Source organism: Corapipo altera, unplaced genomic scaffold, assembly GCF_003945725.1.
Source record: "Corapipo altera isolate COAL_440 unplaced genomic scaffold, ASM394572v1 46, whole genome shotgun sequence".
Taxonomy (NCBI): domain Eukaryota; kingdom Metazoa; phylum Chordata; class Aves; order Passeriformes; family Pipridae; genus Corapipo; species Corapipo altera.
This window is the reverse complement of record NW_020884883.1, coordinates 7,771,644-7,786,154: the sequence shown is the minus strand read 5'-3', so window position 1 is coordinate 7,786,154 and position 14,511 is coordinate 7,771,644. Positions and strand designations below refer to the sequence as shown.

The following is a 14,511-nucleotide window of genomic DNA, read 5'->3' as shown; positions in this document are numbered from 1 at the left end:
GCCCGGGCCCGGCGGCGCCGCTCAGGCGGCTGCCATGGCGACCGGGGCTGCGCCCGCGGCGGCCGCCCGGCCCCGCTTCCCCCTCCCGGGCGCACCTGCAGCGGGGGCCGCCGCCGGACGCCCTGCCATGCTGCGGGGGGGGGAAGAGGGAATGTGGGAAGGGGGGGAGCCCGCAGAAAGGAAAGAATAAACCGGGAAAAAATCGCGGAGGGACGAGGGGGGCGCGTCCGCGGGAAAGGTCCCTCCGGCAGGGGCGACCCGGGCGGGAAGGAGCGGGTCGAGCTTCCCGGGCTGCGGTGCGGTTCGGTCCTGCCACACCAGCACCACCCCCTCGCTCCCTAACACCCTCCACCCCAAAACAAAAGTATTTTCTACGAGGAAGAGTCCCGGGTTTTTTTGAAGGCTGCCCGTCCTTTCGCCTTTTAAGGTCTTCTCAGCCCGAGGTCCCCCTCTGGGGCGTGTGCGGGGCGAGGGGCTGCGGGCGGAGCGGGGCTGCGCGAGCAGCGAGTTCCTCCGCGGCAGTGTCCCTTGCCTCTAATGAAATCTATCTAAAACATTCAGTAATAATGTAAATGGCTTTAATTGCCGAGTACTTAAGCCATCAAACCAGACTAAAAAAAAAAAAAAAAATCTGTTAAAATTGGCCCATTTCCAAGTCATTGACACCATCCAGCCTGTCCAAGTGGGGTGTCCAAATAAGTTTTGATAAAGGAGTTTTCAGTGTACCAGGTGAAATATCTCGCTAAACCCGGCCGTTTTTAACTACCCTCTCCCTTTTGTTTGCCTCACATTTCCAATTCATTCAAAGAAAAGTTTTAGAAGTTTGGGGGTTGGCTTTTTTCTTTCTTTCTTTTGAGCGGGAGGGAGAGTAATGCATGCAAAATATTTAGTTACAACTTCTGCAAAAGGCACCGATCTGTAACAGCATTTTCTACTTTCACAAAGGATTTTCCTGTTACTTTTGTTCCGGTCACAAAATTAAAAAAAAAAAAAAAAGGACTAAAGAAAAAAAAAAAAAACTTGGGGGAGAGATAAGGTCTGGAAAACAATCTGGAATTGCCAGGCTGTTGGTGGGAGCTCTGCGGGGCTGGCGTCAGGAAGTCTGCGCCGCCTTCTATTACTGTTGATCCAGCTTTGTGCAGCTGCACTCAGTACAATTAGCTTGTAGAAACAATCCTGCTGTAGGCAGCCTCTTCCCTTCAAAGTGCTTTTCTATACTGATCCCCTCACATCATGATGCTGGAAATCAAGTCACAAGCCGACCACTGTTTGGCCAACATCATCTGTGGGAATTCATTAACCTCCATCGCAGAGATGCAACAAGAGATTGTTTGTCCAGAACTAAACTTACAGCTTAATATGATGTAGCCCATAGAGGAAAAAACCTGTGTCCCCATTTTTTTCCTTTTTTTTTTCCCTTTTTTTTTTTTTTTTTTTTTTTGTTCATAACAAGAAACACATTGTGCAGCTTTTTATTCTTTTTTTTCTTCGGGGGTGGGGAATGTAGCTGAAACCAGGCATGAGCCGGCTCCTGCTAAAACTTTGCCATCAAACTGTTTTTTGGTTCATCGGGCTGCAGTTTCCATAGAAGCAACTTATCCCCGCGATCATCTTGTCGGGTGCACTTCGCAAGCTCATTTCCCGTCTGAGCTTGCTCCGCTGCTCTCGGATGCTGCAGCTGACACATTTCCTCCCCGTGCACTTTGCACCCACCTCATCCTTGCCCAGATGCTCGGGGCTGATTGTGCCTAAAAGGGGGTTTCAGCGCACTCCACAGCTGCCTTGGGGGAAGGGACTTTTTTTTTTTTTAATTTTATTTCTGCTTTTCCCTACCTCATTGCTCACTCCTTGCCACGCCGGCAGCAGCCCTCCCCCTGCCCCCGTCCCGGCGCTGCAGACCCGGCTGGCAGGGGCGCGGCTGCGGCCACTGTCCCTCCGCCACGCGCGTGTCCCGCGTGTGCTGCCGTGTGCGACCGCAGCCGGTGTCCCTCAGCCCCGGGACACCGCTGCTGCCGTGCACCACCGGCTGGGGAGCGGGGCCCCTGGGTGACATCCCCGTGCTCCCGGGGCTGTTTGTGAATAACAAACGTGGGAGCATGAGTCCTGCTTCCCGACACTGGCTCTTAGGGCGGTAGGGCTGGGCATCACTGCTCTCCCTCACTTCCAGGTACCTTCACTGGCCAAGAGAATACCCACTGCTTCCACCTCACTCGGAGCCCCTCTGTGTTCTGCTTCAAGTAACAGATGGATGTACCTTCTCTGAATCCCATTTCCAAACTCCATTCTTTTCTGGGCCGTATTTGCAAATGCCACGGATCTGCCAACTTTAAGATCTCTTTTCCTCTCCCCCCACTATGCTTTTGAATAATGTTGCTTTTGTACCATCCCCACTTTTAAGCATCCCCGATCTGCTGCTGTTAATCCCAAACCGCATGTTGTTGGAAGCTTGGGATATGTTGTAGGAAAAAAAAAAAAAGGTTTTTTCATTCTTTTGAGACATTTCCATTTTCACTAGAAGTGTTGGACTGTAGGATGGGCAGACTTTTGTTCAGATCCTGTTTTGACATTAGTATCATTTTATGATCAGATTCCTAAAGTACTGTTTTGGAGTAAAATGCCTTAAACTACTTTCTGTCACCACCTTGGAAAGAGAGGTGTTTCAATGTGAATTGCGTGGTTTTGCTGCATTTATATCTAATCCAAATTCAGACACTTCAATTCTAGTGTTTTCTTCTGTTTTCTAGGATTTCTCATTTCTGCAAGTAGGACCAGTGCCCTGAAGGCATTTCTACATGAACTGTCACCTGTAAGGGGGCTGTTGCTTACCTGATCCTAAGTGAAGAACAATACCATGAAATTTTTCTGAGACCTGCATCTCTCTATCAGAGTAAGTATTACTGGTACAAGGTATATTAGATCTGTGCATTAACTATTATGTTTGTAATCAAAGCCAAATACATTTCCTATATTTTTAAAAATCTTTATTAATGCAATATCTGTATTTTAATTAAGTTACACATTGTTCTCTAGAAGTGTTTATAGTGAACCTGTTAGGTGGCTCTCTCACTTAACATAGTTGTGCTAAAATCTGGGATCAAGCAAGTTCACTTATTAGCACATGCCTTATGTAGCAGATGGTTTTCATCTAGCGTAGCTTTTCTAGTGATACCTTTAAATTAGTGTAGGTCTAAAATGCTGCAGATTTTGCACTCCTCACCAGTTCTCTGGAAAATCTATTCAGGATAGAAAAGAGAGAGGGGCCAGGCAAGAGGTTACTGACAGTACCTCACATACAGTAAGGAATAAACCAAGGAATAAAAATGGCCTTTGTTTAAAAATTATTTCATTTGTTAATTATCTGACTGGCTGGTCCAGCTTTCCTCAGTCTCCCATTGTGGCCCAATTGTGATTTTTAGGTATAGGCCTATGGCAATAAGATGACAAAATGCTTGGCATAATTTCACTGAAAAAAAATGGAGGGATTGGGAACTGAATTGGTGGGAGAAAATTTTGAAAATCTGTTCCAGGTATGGTTTTAAGGCCACCCCCCCCCAAAATATAAAGTTATGATAATTTCAAATACAGATGTGTTTGTGTAGTAGTGTGTTCTGTGTGTTTTGGTTTTGCTAAGTAATAATGTTTCATCAGCACAGAGGAGAAATTGAGTCTGTACTGTGACTGGCAGTAGTGACTAGTGACTAGTTGTTGGTCAGTCTATAATTTTGCCTTCTTGTTGGCTTCAGGAAGAAAACCTCAGTTCCATGGTGGAAAGCTCTGTAGTATTAAGCAGGTGGTACTAATTTTGTGCTTTACCAAAGCTATCGTTACAGGTTATGTCAAGGCAGGACCCACAGCATTCTCAGTCTTTTTAAACTAATGTATAGACCAAAATTTTCTATGGTCAGGAAAGCCTAACTCCTCTCAGTGTTTGGGTACTGGAAGTGCAGCTTAGCAAAATGTGTGCACTGCATCCCAAATGCATGTGCACCCTCACGAGTCCTGCTGAACCACATGAGTTCCAGTTTCCCAGGCTGTTAAAACTTTGCTTCTTTGTAGGCCCAGACTGAGCATTATCTTGGTTAACCTTTCTCAGTGACTGTCTCCTGCATTAACCCACCTGGGAATCACAAAATAGGTATGTGTCTAAATCTCTGGAGAGGCCTGGTCCAGGAGGTGTGCTCAAGATCATGGTTAAATGCACAATGACAGCATGGAGCTTAGCACAAAGCACAGCAGCTGGAGCTGCCGGAAAGTTCAGGGGTAAAGAAGGAAAAGAACTGCTACTTTCTCATAAGCAGTTTTTCTCATGAGAGCACTTGTCCTGGAAGTGAGAGATTCAAATTCAATGTTCTCCTCATCAGAGGTGATATAAACTCCCTCCTGCTTGCAAAGCAACCCTAACGACCAGAGATAAGGCTAAGGTGGAGGACACCCACCCATCCTGTTCAAGCTTGCCACAGTAAAGAAACAGATGCAAATTTCAAAGGGCCAGAGGGATTATAAACAAGAGGGAGCCTGACATTGTAGCTCAGGGGTAGAGGCATCTCCTGGATGGCAAGAAGCCTGGCCTGGCCTGGCAAACTCACCCATTATTGAGGGTGAGGTTCATCTCACTTTATCTTAGCTATTCAGAGGTTTTGTGTCTAATCTCTCTATAGTCAGTGAGATGAGAGAACAAGAGACACCTGCAGAGAGTGATTCATTCTGTGCCCATCCAACACCTCTGTCAGGATGGAACAAATCTCCTCACTGGGGGCTGTTGCTCTCCATCAGTTCTCGGCAAAAGATAGACAATCAATTTCAACCTGAAGCCTGACTTATAGATGACAAGTGAGGTGGATTCCACTGTGGATGACTAATTTTTCTGATTCATCATACCTGAATTTAACCTTTAAAATTTGGGTATGTAATCAAAGTTAGTTGTTTGAGTTCTGTCTCTGTACCATGCTCATTCCTTCTAGCGGGAGGCTGGACATGGGTGGCTGTGGTGAAATGTCTTGGGATGAAGTATATATTTTGCTGAGCCTGTAGATCCTAAAAGCCATGTGTGCCCCTAGTTTGCACTTGTGAATCCTGGTGCTGGATGTCTCAAATTTAAGTGTGGAACTATTAAATGTAATTGTGCGAACTACTTTTGTGGATAGTCTAAGTGACTAGAGGCACTATATACTGCTTTTAAGCGAAGAGTTAGTTGCATAAAATATGCATAAAAATATCTGAAGATGCTACAAAGTTACAGTTGGGAATTTTAAAAACCTGAAAGGCTTCTTATTTAAATCAAAGAAAGTGAAACACTATGGAAAATGGACTAAGTGCATACTGCATTTTATGCACTTGAATACCCAGAAAAATTTGTCTCTAACTTCTAAACCTGGAGGTTGGATGCCTTTAAAAATACCATGTTTAATCCTAGCCCTGAAGAGATGAGCCTGTAATTTTCAGTTTCAAAAAGCTATAGTTTTTCATTTTTGATAGTATGGAGTAGTGCTGTGGTATACTGCAGGATAAATCCCAACTATGTACCTCATTGTTTCATCAGAGATCAGCAAAAGGTCACTCAGCCTTCTTATCAGATTACTGGAGTGCAAGTGTTTTTTGTACTGGTCTAAGTTTGGTGCACATATATTCTTTGCAAATGGATAATTTCAGAAAAAGATAAGCTATGTGTTTTTATAATTGAATATTTGTTAAAGATCACCAAAGGCTTATGTACAGTCATTTTGCCAATTTTAGATTGTAAAAGCAATGGTGGAAAATCAGTGTCCAGTTTGGCAAAATTACAGTAATATGTTCTCCTGATGTGTTTCTAGCTACAAATACAGTTGAAGATGATGCCACCACATTGTTCATGTCAATTGCTCCATAAGGCTGAATGCCTTAAACTATTCCAAAACTCTTGGTTGAGAAACCCTTCTACCTCTTTTATCAAAATACTGAGGATATATGTTTAAATTTGGCATTGAGAAAGCAATTGGGAATTAAATTACTTAAGGCTTCAAGCTATTGTTTACAGCTGAGACCAGAGGTCTGAAAACATTAAAAGGATGCACAAACTTGTTGGAATATTTTGAGCCAAAACAAAACATTTGATACCTAGCTGAGGATCTCAGTTCTCCATTGAACAATCAGAATTTGGACTTTTAGCGGCTTCTTAATTTCCTGCCTTATCACTCGACTTGTTTTCACTTCATTAGCAATAGTTTTGTGTTCCTTATTCCCTTTCACAGCTCTACAGATCTCTTGGCTCTGGAGATGGGATTCACCTCCTTGACTTACAGCGTGTGTCTGATTGATGTCTACATCTAAGCCTGTCTTTCAAGACTCAGTTTACAGATAATTTAGAAAATCGTTGCTTCTGTGATGACTTATTTCTACCTAATACAGAATTCTAAAAGCCTAACTCTACCCTTGATACTCTCTTGATTTCTGAGTCCAGCTGTCCTTAGCCCAGCCAGCATATGGTTTAACTAGACATCCAGGTCTTGATATGGATGGCCCATGTCAGGGCTGGTTCTCAGACTTTCTTGGTAATTTTACACCTTTTTTTTTTTTGTGACTTGACACATCTGGCAGCAGTGAGAAAAATGAGCAGTGACTAATATACTTTCACCAATAAGTCTTTCTGGCTGTGGTCTTGTGAAGTACTGGGGATTTACAATCCACAGGGTGTAACCTCTAGGCTAGATGCTCATAGTTGTACACTTTGTGCATTTCTGCACCATTGTTCAACCTGTTGTTAACTGTGGTAATCTTTGCTAGCAGGACTGGGTATTCTTTGGGGCATAGATGTGAGTTCCCAAATCTTCGTTTGCGAAGCCTAGCCATGAGATATGAGTTAAACAGTGAGGGAAGTTGCTTTCTGTGGAAGTTGTACCTCAGTTGTTGTAGAAGGTACACAAAGTGTTCTGAAAGAAGCAAGACGCTCTCTTAAAACAGCTGAATTCTGCTGTGGAGGGCTTAACTGAATCCATGCCTCTGCAACAAAGTTTTTTTTGGTGAGGTGATGTGCAGCAAGGGATGATGGACAAGTCATTTAAAGCAGACATTTGTCAGGAGACTGTTTACCACATAAGAAGTCAATGAGAATTTTTCTTAAATACGTAAAATGTGATGAAAATGCCACTCTGAAGTAACAGGTCCCATCGATCACAAATTTGGCAGTCAGAACCAGTACATTTTCTGGACAGATGCTTCACAAATGACCATTGGTTTAAAGATAAGAACTTATAATTATTTCTTTTTTTTTCCTGAAAAGAGAACCTTTTGATGGTAGGACAGAGTATAGTCTAGTAAGTGTGGGAAGAGATTCTGGGATGGCAGAAGCAATAATTGTAACAAGGAGCATTCTAATGTCCTTTCCAGTAAGCTTTTCATGGCCCATAGAGTGATTCCAGCTCCTGCTCTCCATTTGGGAACTCCCAAAGTAGTGCAGTGCCAGTAACGTGACCACCGAGGATCAGTCTCAAAAAGTACCAGTCACAGCTGGATGAAGATTTGGAACAGCAACAAGGAAGTCTAAGGATTAAAGAGAGGAACAGGAGAGAGGGAGAATTCAAGTTTCAGATCTCTGTTCATCAGTTTGGGTTTCTTTCGTTTGAAATGACAAGCTAAAATAAGCAACACTATCCAGAAAGTGAATGCTTCTGAAGAAGCTTCCTGTATTTCTGTCTCCTGTTAGGGCAACTTGTGAGGTTAACTGTGGTGATTTTAGACCTAGCTAAATAAATTTCCTAGCTTATGAAAGACATAGGTTCACGGTTGATCCAGTGAAATCCTTATAACCCTCACAGAAGAGACACTCTAGAAGTGGTCATTTGGGACATTCATCTTAGCATGGAAATTCTAAGTTGCGGTCTGACCTGGGAAGAATGCAATATGAAGCCTTGTTTTTTGACAGACCTTGTAAGCATCAGGCCATTTCTTTGAGCATTTCCTGAGAAAATGTTCAGGAGAATAACCTTGGTTTTCTTCTGAAGCATGATTGTATTATTTTATTTTCTTTTTTTTTTGTGTGAGCTTCTGCTTTGTTTTCAGTAGTGTTTTTATAGGTTCTATCAAGGGACAAAAGTGTCATGGGAAAGTTTTAAGTAATTTTTTATTGACTGGGTGTTTTTTGTTGTAATGCAGATGCTTCTTTTTAAACCTGGTAAAGGCATTGCCATCTGGGGACATGCTGCTCTCTGCTCTGTGCTGAGAGCAGCAACATACCTTGAAGAATTGTTTTAAGAAGCAATCTGGAGTGTGCCAATTTCTCTCTTTTCTGCTATTTTGGTAGTGTTTTGTGGAGTTAAGCACATGTATATAAGCTGCAAATGTACATTCCTGTATAGAATAAGCAGGCTGTCTGTGTGGATCAGCTGTTATGGGGGTGGCTGTGGGTAAGACATGAAACAGGCTGTGGAAACTCCTTTGATGGAGACTCAGTAGTCTTGATGCTTTACACATATGGGGCCTGATGCAAATCTGGTGAAACCCAGGAAGACTCTCCCTCTCAGTTCACAGCTTTGGATCCAGCTTCAGGTGTGTTTGTGAATGTGTGTGAAGGATGTGGCTGTTTTTTGGCTAGTATAACAGGTGCCTGTGAGAGCAGAGAGGGAATTTGTTTCACTGCTCTGAGTTGGCAAGTGAATTTTATCTAAAGCTTTACACTTGCACATAGCCAGCCTGCTCACGTTCTAAATAGATTCTGCCCTCAGACTGTAAAGAACAAGATAATAACATTATGTTATGTACTTGAGAGATAAATTATTTTAAAAGTCTGAAATTAGCAGATGAGGAGGAATTTATTTGCCAAATACATTTTAGAAGCAGCTTGGGAAACCTGTCAGAACTCATCTTTAACTGCTTAACTAGTGGCTGTTGAACTTAATAGCTCTGAAGTATACTTACAGTATGGGGGAGACCAAAACAAAATCCCAGGATGTGTGAGATTTTCTTCTAGACAACAAAAAACACCATCAATTCACCAACCAGATAGCTAAAGAAGAAAACCTGCACCTAAAACCACTAACCTCACATAACATTCCCCGTACTCCAGGCAAAAAAACCCTTACTCTTTTTTTGGACTCTTTATCCATTCTTTCCAACTCTATTAACTTAGTGCATAGTTGAATATGACCTTTGCTCTGCTAGCAATGCTGGCCTGTACCGTGCATTAGTCCTTTTACCAGACAGATACTTTCATGTTTTCCTGTATCCTGTCCTGCATGTGTGGAACAAAGGTCTGGAAAATTCTTTCCAGTCATTCTCCTTCAAATCACTCCTTAAGATGCACTTCACCCTTGATGCCTGTGGGGTGTTGCTGATAATAGCTGGGCAGAGTAAAAGTTAAATTGTTTTCTAGGCAGCCTGTGTGAAAACATGCTCGTGTTATTTCTGCTGCAGATCTGCTGTCAACCCCTTTCCTGCTGGGGAGGACAAGGCCATGATGCTGTTTTAGTAATCACCAGCTGTCATTGGAAGCTGACATAGACAGGAGCAGCTCTTGGCTCTGCTGGTTGTTACCTTCCCTCTCCTTCACTCACAACTCTACCAGTTTGCTTTTAGCCACCATGCCGCTTTCATCCTTCCTGACTCTTGCATATCTGTGAATTCAGCTCCCATGCCTGGCTGAGGGACTGACGCAGAGTCCACCCTTTCAGACTATGTGAGCGCATTTCGGCTTCAAGCATCAAAAGTCTGTTTGGGGGGGTGGCTTTCTTACATATGGAGCCACAGATCTTAACCTTTCAGCATGGCAGAAAGGCTTCCCTCCCAGTTGTTATTACTTGCCCAACTTCGTATGGAAGGGGCAGGCATCCTAGCTAATCAGAGCTTCAGACAGGCAATTCTTCAGATTGTTTTAGGGTTTTTAATTAATACTGTAAGCTCCAGCATCGTATGGCAGAGAGCCAGTATCAGTCATCTGACAATAGCCTTCACCATCCATCAACAATAAGGGAATTCCTCAGCGTATGCTCCGAAGCCTTCTGAAATGGGTGAGATTGCAGTTTGCAAAGCATCCTGCAACATTCAGCCTTGCAGGTCTGCTGATTTTTAAATTATATAAACAAAACCCTGTAAAATCCACATAGCTCAAAGACAGTTACTTCTGTTTATACTGTCCAGATCACAGATGCTGAGCGTGAATGCATGAACAGTCCTTTTGTATGGTGTTTGACACTTTCTGTGGCTGTCTGCACTGTTTTTTAATATACAGAATCCCTGATTCTCCACTGCCTTGCACCCTGTCTATTCATTCTCACCCCTGTGAAGTGAGGGTAAAACACTATCAAAACAAAATGGTACCATTTTGCATGTTTTCCACTCAGTTTTTTCAGGTGTAAATAACTACAGAAAGAATGGGGAGAGCAGAACCTGACCCGCAGTCTGTCTCTCAGTGCGTAAGGGGTCTTGAAGTGGGGGGATGACAGAACAAACACAAGCTGTTACCTTGCCATTTTTGCTAATGTTTTAAAACCAGGCAGCTTGCGAGGATGACAGATGCAAAAGTCAGGCAGTACTTTGTTCCTGTAATCCTCACGTGATGTGTTCTCCTAGAGCAATAGAAGTGTTACCCGTGGTGTGGATAGGTGCTTATGATAGCTGGTATGGAGCAGAATTATCAGTGAGAGTCATCTGTCTAAATTGTTCTGTTGCTTCACTTAGTACCAGAGAAAGGAAAATCCTTTGTACTTTCTGCTGTTTGTTACATTACCTTAGCTATTGTAAACGCTGGTAACGGAGAATGAGCTCTTCAAGCTGTGCTAAGCTTGCTGCTTTGCCTCCTGGGTCCTGGATGTGAACAGCACTCAAGTTTTTTTAATTTTTTTAATTTTGTTGTCATTATAGCAATGGAAGACTATACTCATTCTAACTGACTTTCCATCCTCTAATACTTCCTGATACAGCTCTGCAAGTGAGCACCCAAGCCTTGCTCTGAGAAATGGTAGCTCTTTTTTATTCCCATCTTTCTCTTTGCACAAAGCCCAGCTCTGACACCTTCCTTACTTTCCTGAACAGCACTTTAGACTGTCTTAACCCCAGTGCCTGTTTTTACCAGGACACAGAATTTAAGTTTATTTATGTTTTTTGATAAGATATCTTTATTACTCCTTGTGGTGTAATGCAGTTCACCATTAATGTAAGAAAAACAATGTTGTACTGGACAAAAAAATTCCACCCTCCCTTAATAAAGACATCAAATAATTAAAAAATCTATATAGATAAATACTGGCAAGATCTGAATTGAACAAGTGTTGCATAAACTGTTGTAGTAGGTAGGAATAATGGGCAGAAGTTGAAGTCCCTTTTGAAATCAGAACAGTAAATATTTTTGCTTATCGTCAATTGAAATCTCAGCCTTACCATTGCATTAACATTTCCACTCATTTTTAGAAGCTGTGAATTTTCATGACTCATTTGAGTGCTCTGTAACTATTTGTATGCAAATGTGACTCAAACATTCTCACACTCACATGCTTCACCCTCCCATTGGAGTTCGTGCACAAAAGGGAGTGGTAGTGTTCCTTCTCCTTACAAACCTTACTTTTCCTAAACAGTCTTATGCCTCACATTTATGATAACATTTGAAGAAATACTTCTTCCTATAATTTCAGAGTTACTTTAAAATTGAAGGACTCGAAAAGAGAAATAAAAAGCACTTTGTATCAAAAGCATTTTTGTTAAAATGTATTCTTACATCTAAATATGAGAGGTTTGAGGAGAAGCATATGTTTACTTCTAACTTTCAGAAAAAAAATGCAAGTTCAGGCCTGAGAACAAGCATGAGAAAGTTCAGCTGGAAAGGTAATGTATCCATCAATGTATGCAAAGACTTAGAATGAAATTGCCATCTCAACCATGACTAGAACAAACACAGCTGATGAATAAATGTATATTGACTAGAATAAATACAAAGTGTAATGCCAGATGTGGACAATGCAGAATGCAGAAAGGCAGTAAACTGAGTAAACATCAAATTAAGGATTAGCCTTAGTTGTGAGGAATCAATTCCAATGAGAAACAGAACTGGGGAGCTCTTTTGTCTAAAAACAGTTGAGGTACCTTTCTAACTAGAAGAGAAGCTGCCTAATCTGTCACTGCTTTCCCATTTGAGGCTCACCAGCAATGACCTGCTGCATATAACACAGTTCAAAGGCTGCCTATGCTTCTGAATATCTCTGACAGGGCTGTAGGCTTTACAACCCAGCAAATTCGGTTTGCAGTTTTTGTCTGCTTTTCCAGAATGCACCTTTCTGTTCTCTGTAAATATCCATAAGACCTTCTGTAGCAAAACCTCTTGCAATGCAATCACACAGCGCATCTCTTGTCAGTGGTAGCAAGTATGTTTTTATATTTCAGTCTCACAAAGTCCAAATGACTATAGTGAAGTCTTCCAGAGTTACTTGTTCAGAAGCAGTATTTTTGGAATTCAGACAAGACACTTCACAGAATCACAGAATGGGTCAGGTTGGAGGGGACCACAGTGGATCATCTGGTCCAACCCCCTTGCTTAAGCAGAGTTGTCCTAGAGTACATTACATAGGATTGCGTCCAGATGAGGGAGACTCCACAACCTCTCTGGACAATCTGTTCCAGTGCACAGTCACCTGCACAGTAAAGTTCTTCCTCATGTTCAAGTGGAACTTCCTGTGCATCGGTTTCTGCCCACTGCCTTGTGTCCTAGTGGTTGGCATCACCAAGAAGAGCCTGGCTCCATCTTATTGGCATCCCCTCTTTAGATATTTATACACATTAATGAGATCCCCTCTCAGTCATCTCTCGAGGCTGAAACTTCAGATGTGTTGACTCCTTGTGTTTGTGTTGTTCTTTTATTATTTTAAATATATATTTCCAGTCCATTTTTCTAATAAGATAACCCTTGAAAATATAAAACAATTATGAAAGTTGGTTGTGCATTGGGAATTCACCCCCCTCAAATCCACGAAAACTATGGTTACCCTTTTACTGTCTCTCAGAGGTCTGCTGGTCCCATGAGACTTTAAAGAGATGTGCTCTAAAATCTTCTTGTATATTTTTGTGCAACTTTACTGTGAGTATATGTGGGATTAATCTCACAGATTAAGACAGTAAAGCTCTGATTCTTGGTTTAGTTGCCCACATGTAGGAGTCTATTTGAACTGCTGAAGTCTTCCATCTGAACTCCAGCTGCTGCTCCGTATTGGAAAGAAGTCCCATAGGTGGTGTGCCATCCTTGCCAAGCCCACATGGATTTTGTGGACATCCAATTGCACCTCAAATGACACCAACTGTAGTCAGTGAACAACTCATCAGTCTCCGGGGAGTGTCTGACCAGTTGCCCAAATGTGCAGGTCTGCATTTGAGTCAGTTGCATGGCTCTGTAGTCTTTGGTCGCTAACTTACAAATTGACACCTACAGATAAATGCTAAAATTGTTTCTCTTATCCCAGGACCTAATTTCCACCCTATATGTAATTTTTTTGCTATACTATGCCTTTCTGGAATGGCCTGCACACCCAGCACAGGGAGACAGGCCAATGCATGGCCAACTGTTCACCCACTCCAGTGCCTTGTGACACCCTGCTGGTTCTCAGATGCTTTGCTTATTTGAAACTTTTTGTCTGTTTATCTGCTTCTGGTGTTGCTGCCATTAGTAAGCAACCCTGGCATGGGTACCCTGGCTCTGCTTTGGCTGCAGTTAGTGTGGCTAAATCAGCTAAATGCGAGTCAACTCAAGTGTCTTGTTGTTAACACACCTCTGACTGAGCTGCACGATCAGTTGGTGACTAACTAAAGTTTGTAAGTTGATGTGAAATTAAGCAAGCTGCAAAAGCTGTAAACAAACTGTAAAGAAAAGGAAGTAGGAACTTGGTACCTGGTCCAGCTGTGAGTCCCAGACTGATGCATAACCTACCAACGTGAAGTTCACTGCAGGATCGAGTCTTATGAAGGTTGCACTCCCTCTTCTTTTAATGACAGCATCATTAGTAGTGCAGGTATATAGATCTCTTAAATTAATAGTGCACCAGATTGTTCCTGCTGCACTTAACAAGCAGTTCAATATAACAGCCATGAGCTAAAATATTCACAAGTTTGTGTGAACTTCAAAGCAAACTTCTTTCTGAAGACTCTTACAAACAACTAAGCACTTTTTCTCCCACCTCATCTTTAAAGAAATTACAAAAGAATATATACAGCAGGCCTGAAATTCCTGCCAGTCCTTCATCTTGATTATCTTGGCATGTTGGTAAGGAATCTGGATGCTGAAATTTACTGTTAATTAGTACCTTATTTTATGGATGCGTTCTTTTTCTGTGCACTAATGCTTATCTGAACTGTTTGTGCTCTTATGGAGGGCCAAAAAAGACACCTAGAAGATAAATGCTGAAGTAACCAGTGAAATATTTTACTTTTTTTTTTTTTTTTTTTTTTTTTTTAGTTTGGGAGGTGTCAGTGTTCATTAATTGAACAGAATGTCTGTATTGATTTAGGTATCTCTTGTTTATAATTCTACAAATTATCTGCAATCTTCGTTTCAAGCATCTCCTG

General features: G+C 42.1%; 1 long non-coding RNA gene across 1 annotated transcript in view; it reads left to right on the top strand.

The window, feature by feature from the left end:
• Nucleotides 1-5,107, top strand: part of LOC113946164 — a 15,590-nt gene extending 10,483 nt beyond the window's left edge. The window contains exons 3-4 of the long non-coding RNA XR_003527327.1: nt 2,745-2,887; nt 4,659-5,107. This is a non-coding gene — a long non-coding RNA (uncharacterized LOC113946164). The remainder of the gene's footprint in view (nt 1-2,744; nt 2,888-4,658) is intronic.
• Nucleotides 5,108-14,511: the final 9,404 nt, after the last annotated feature.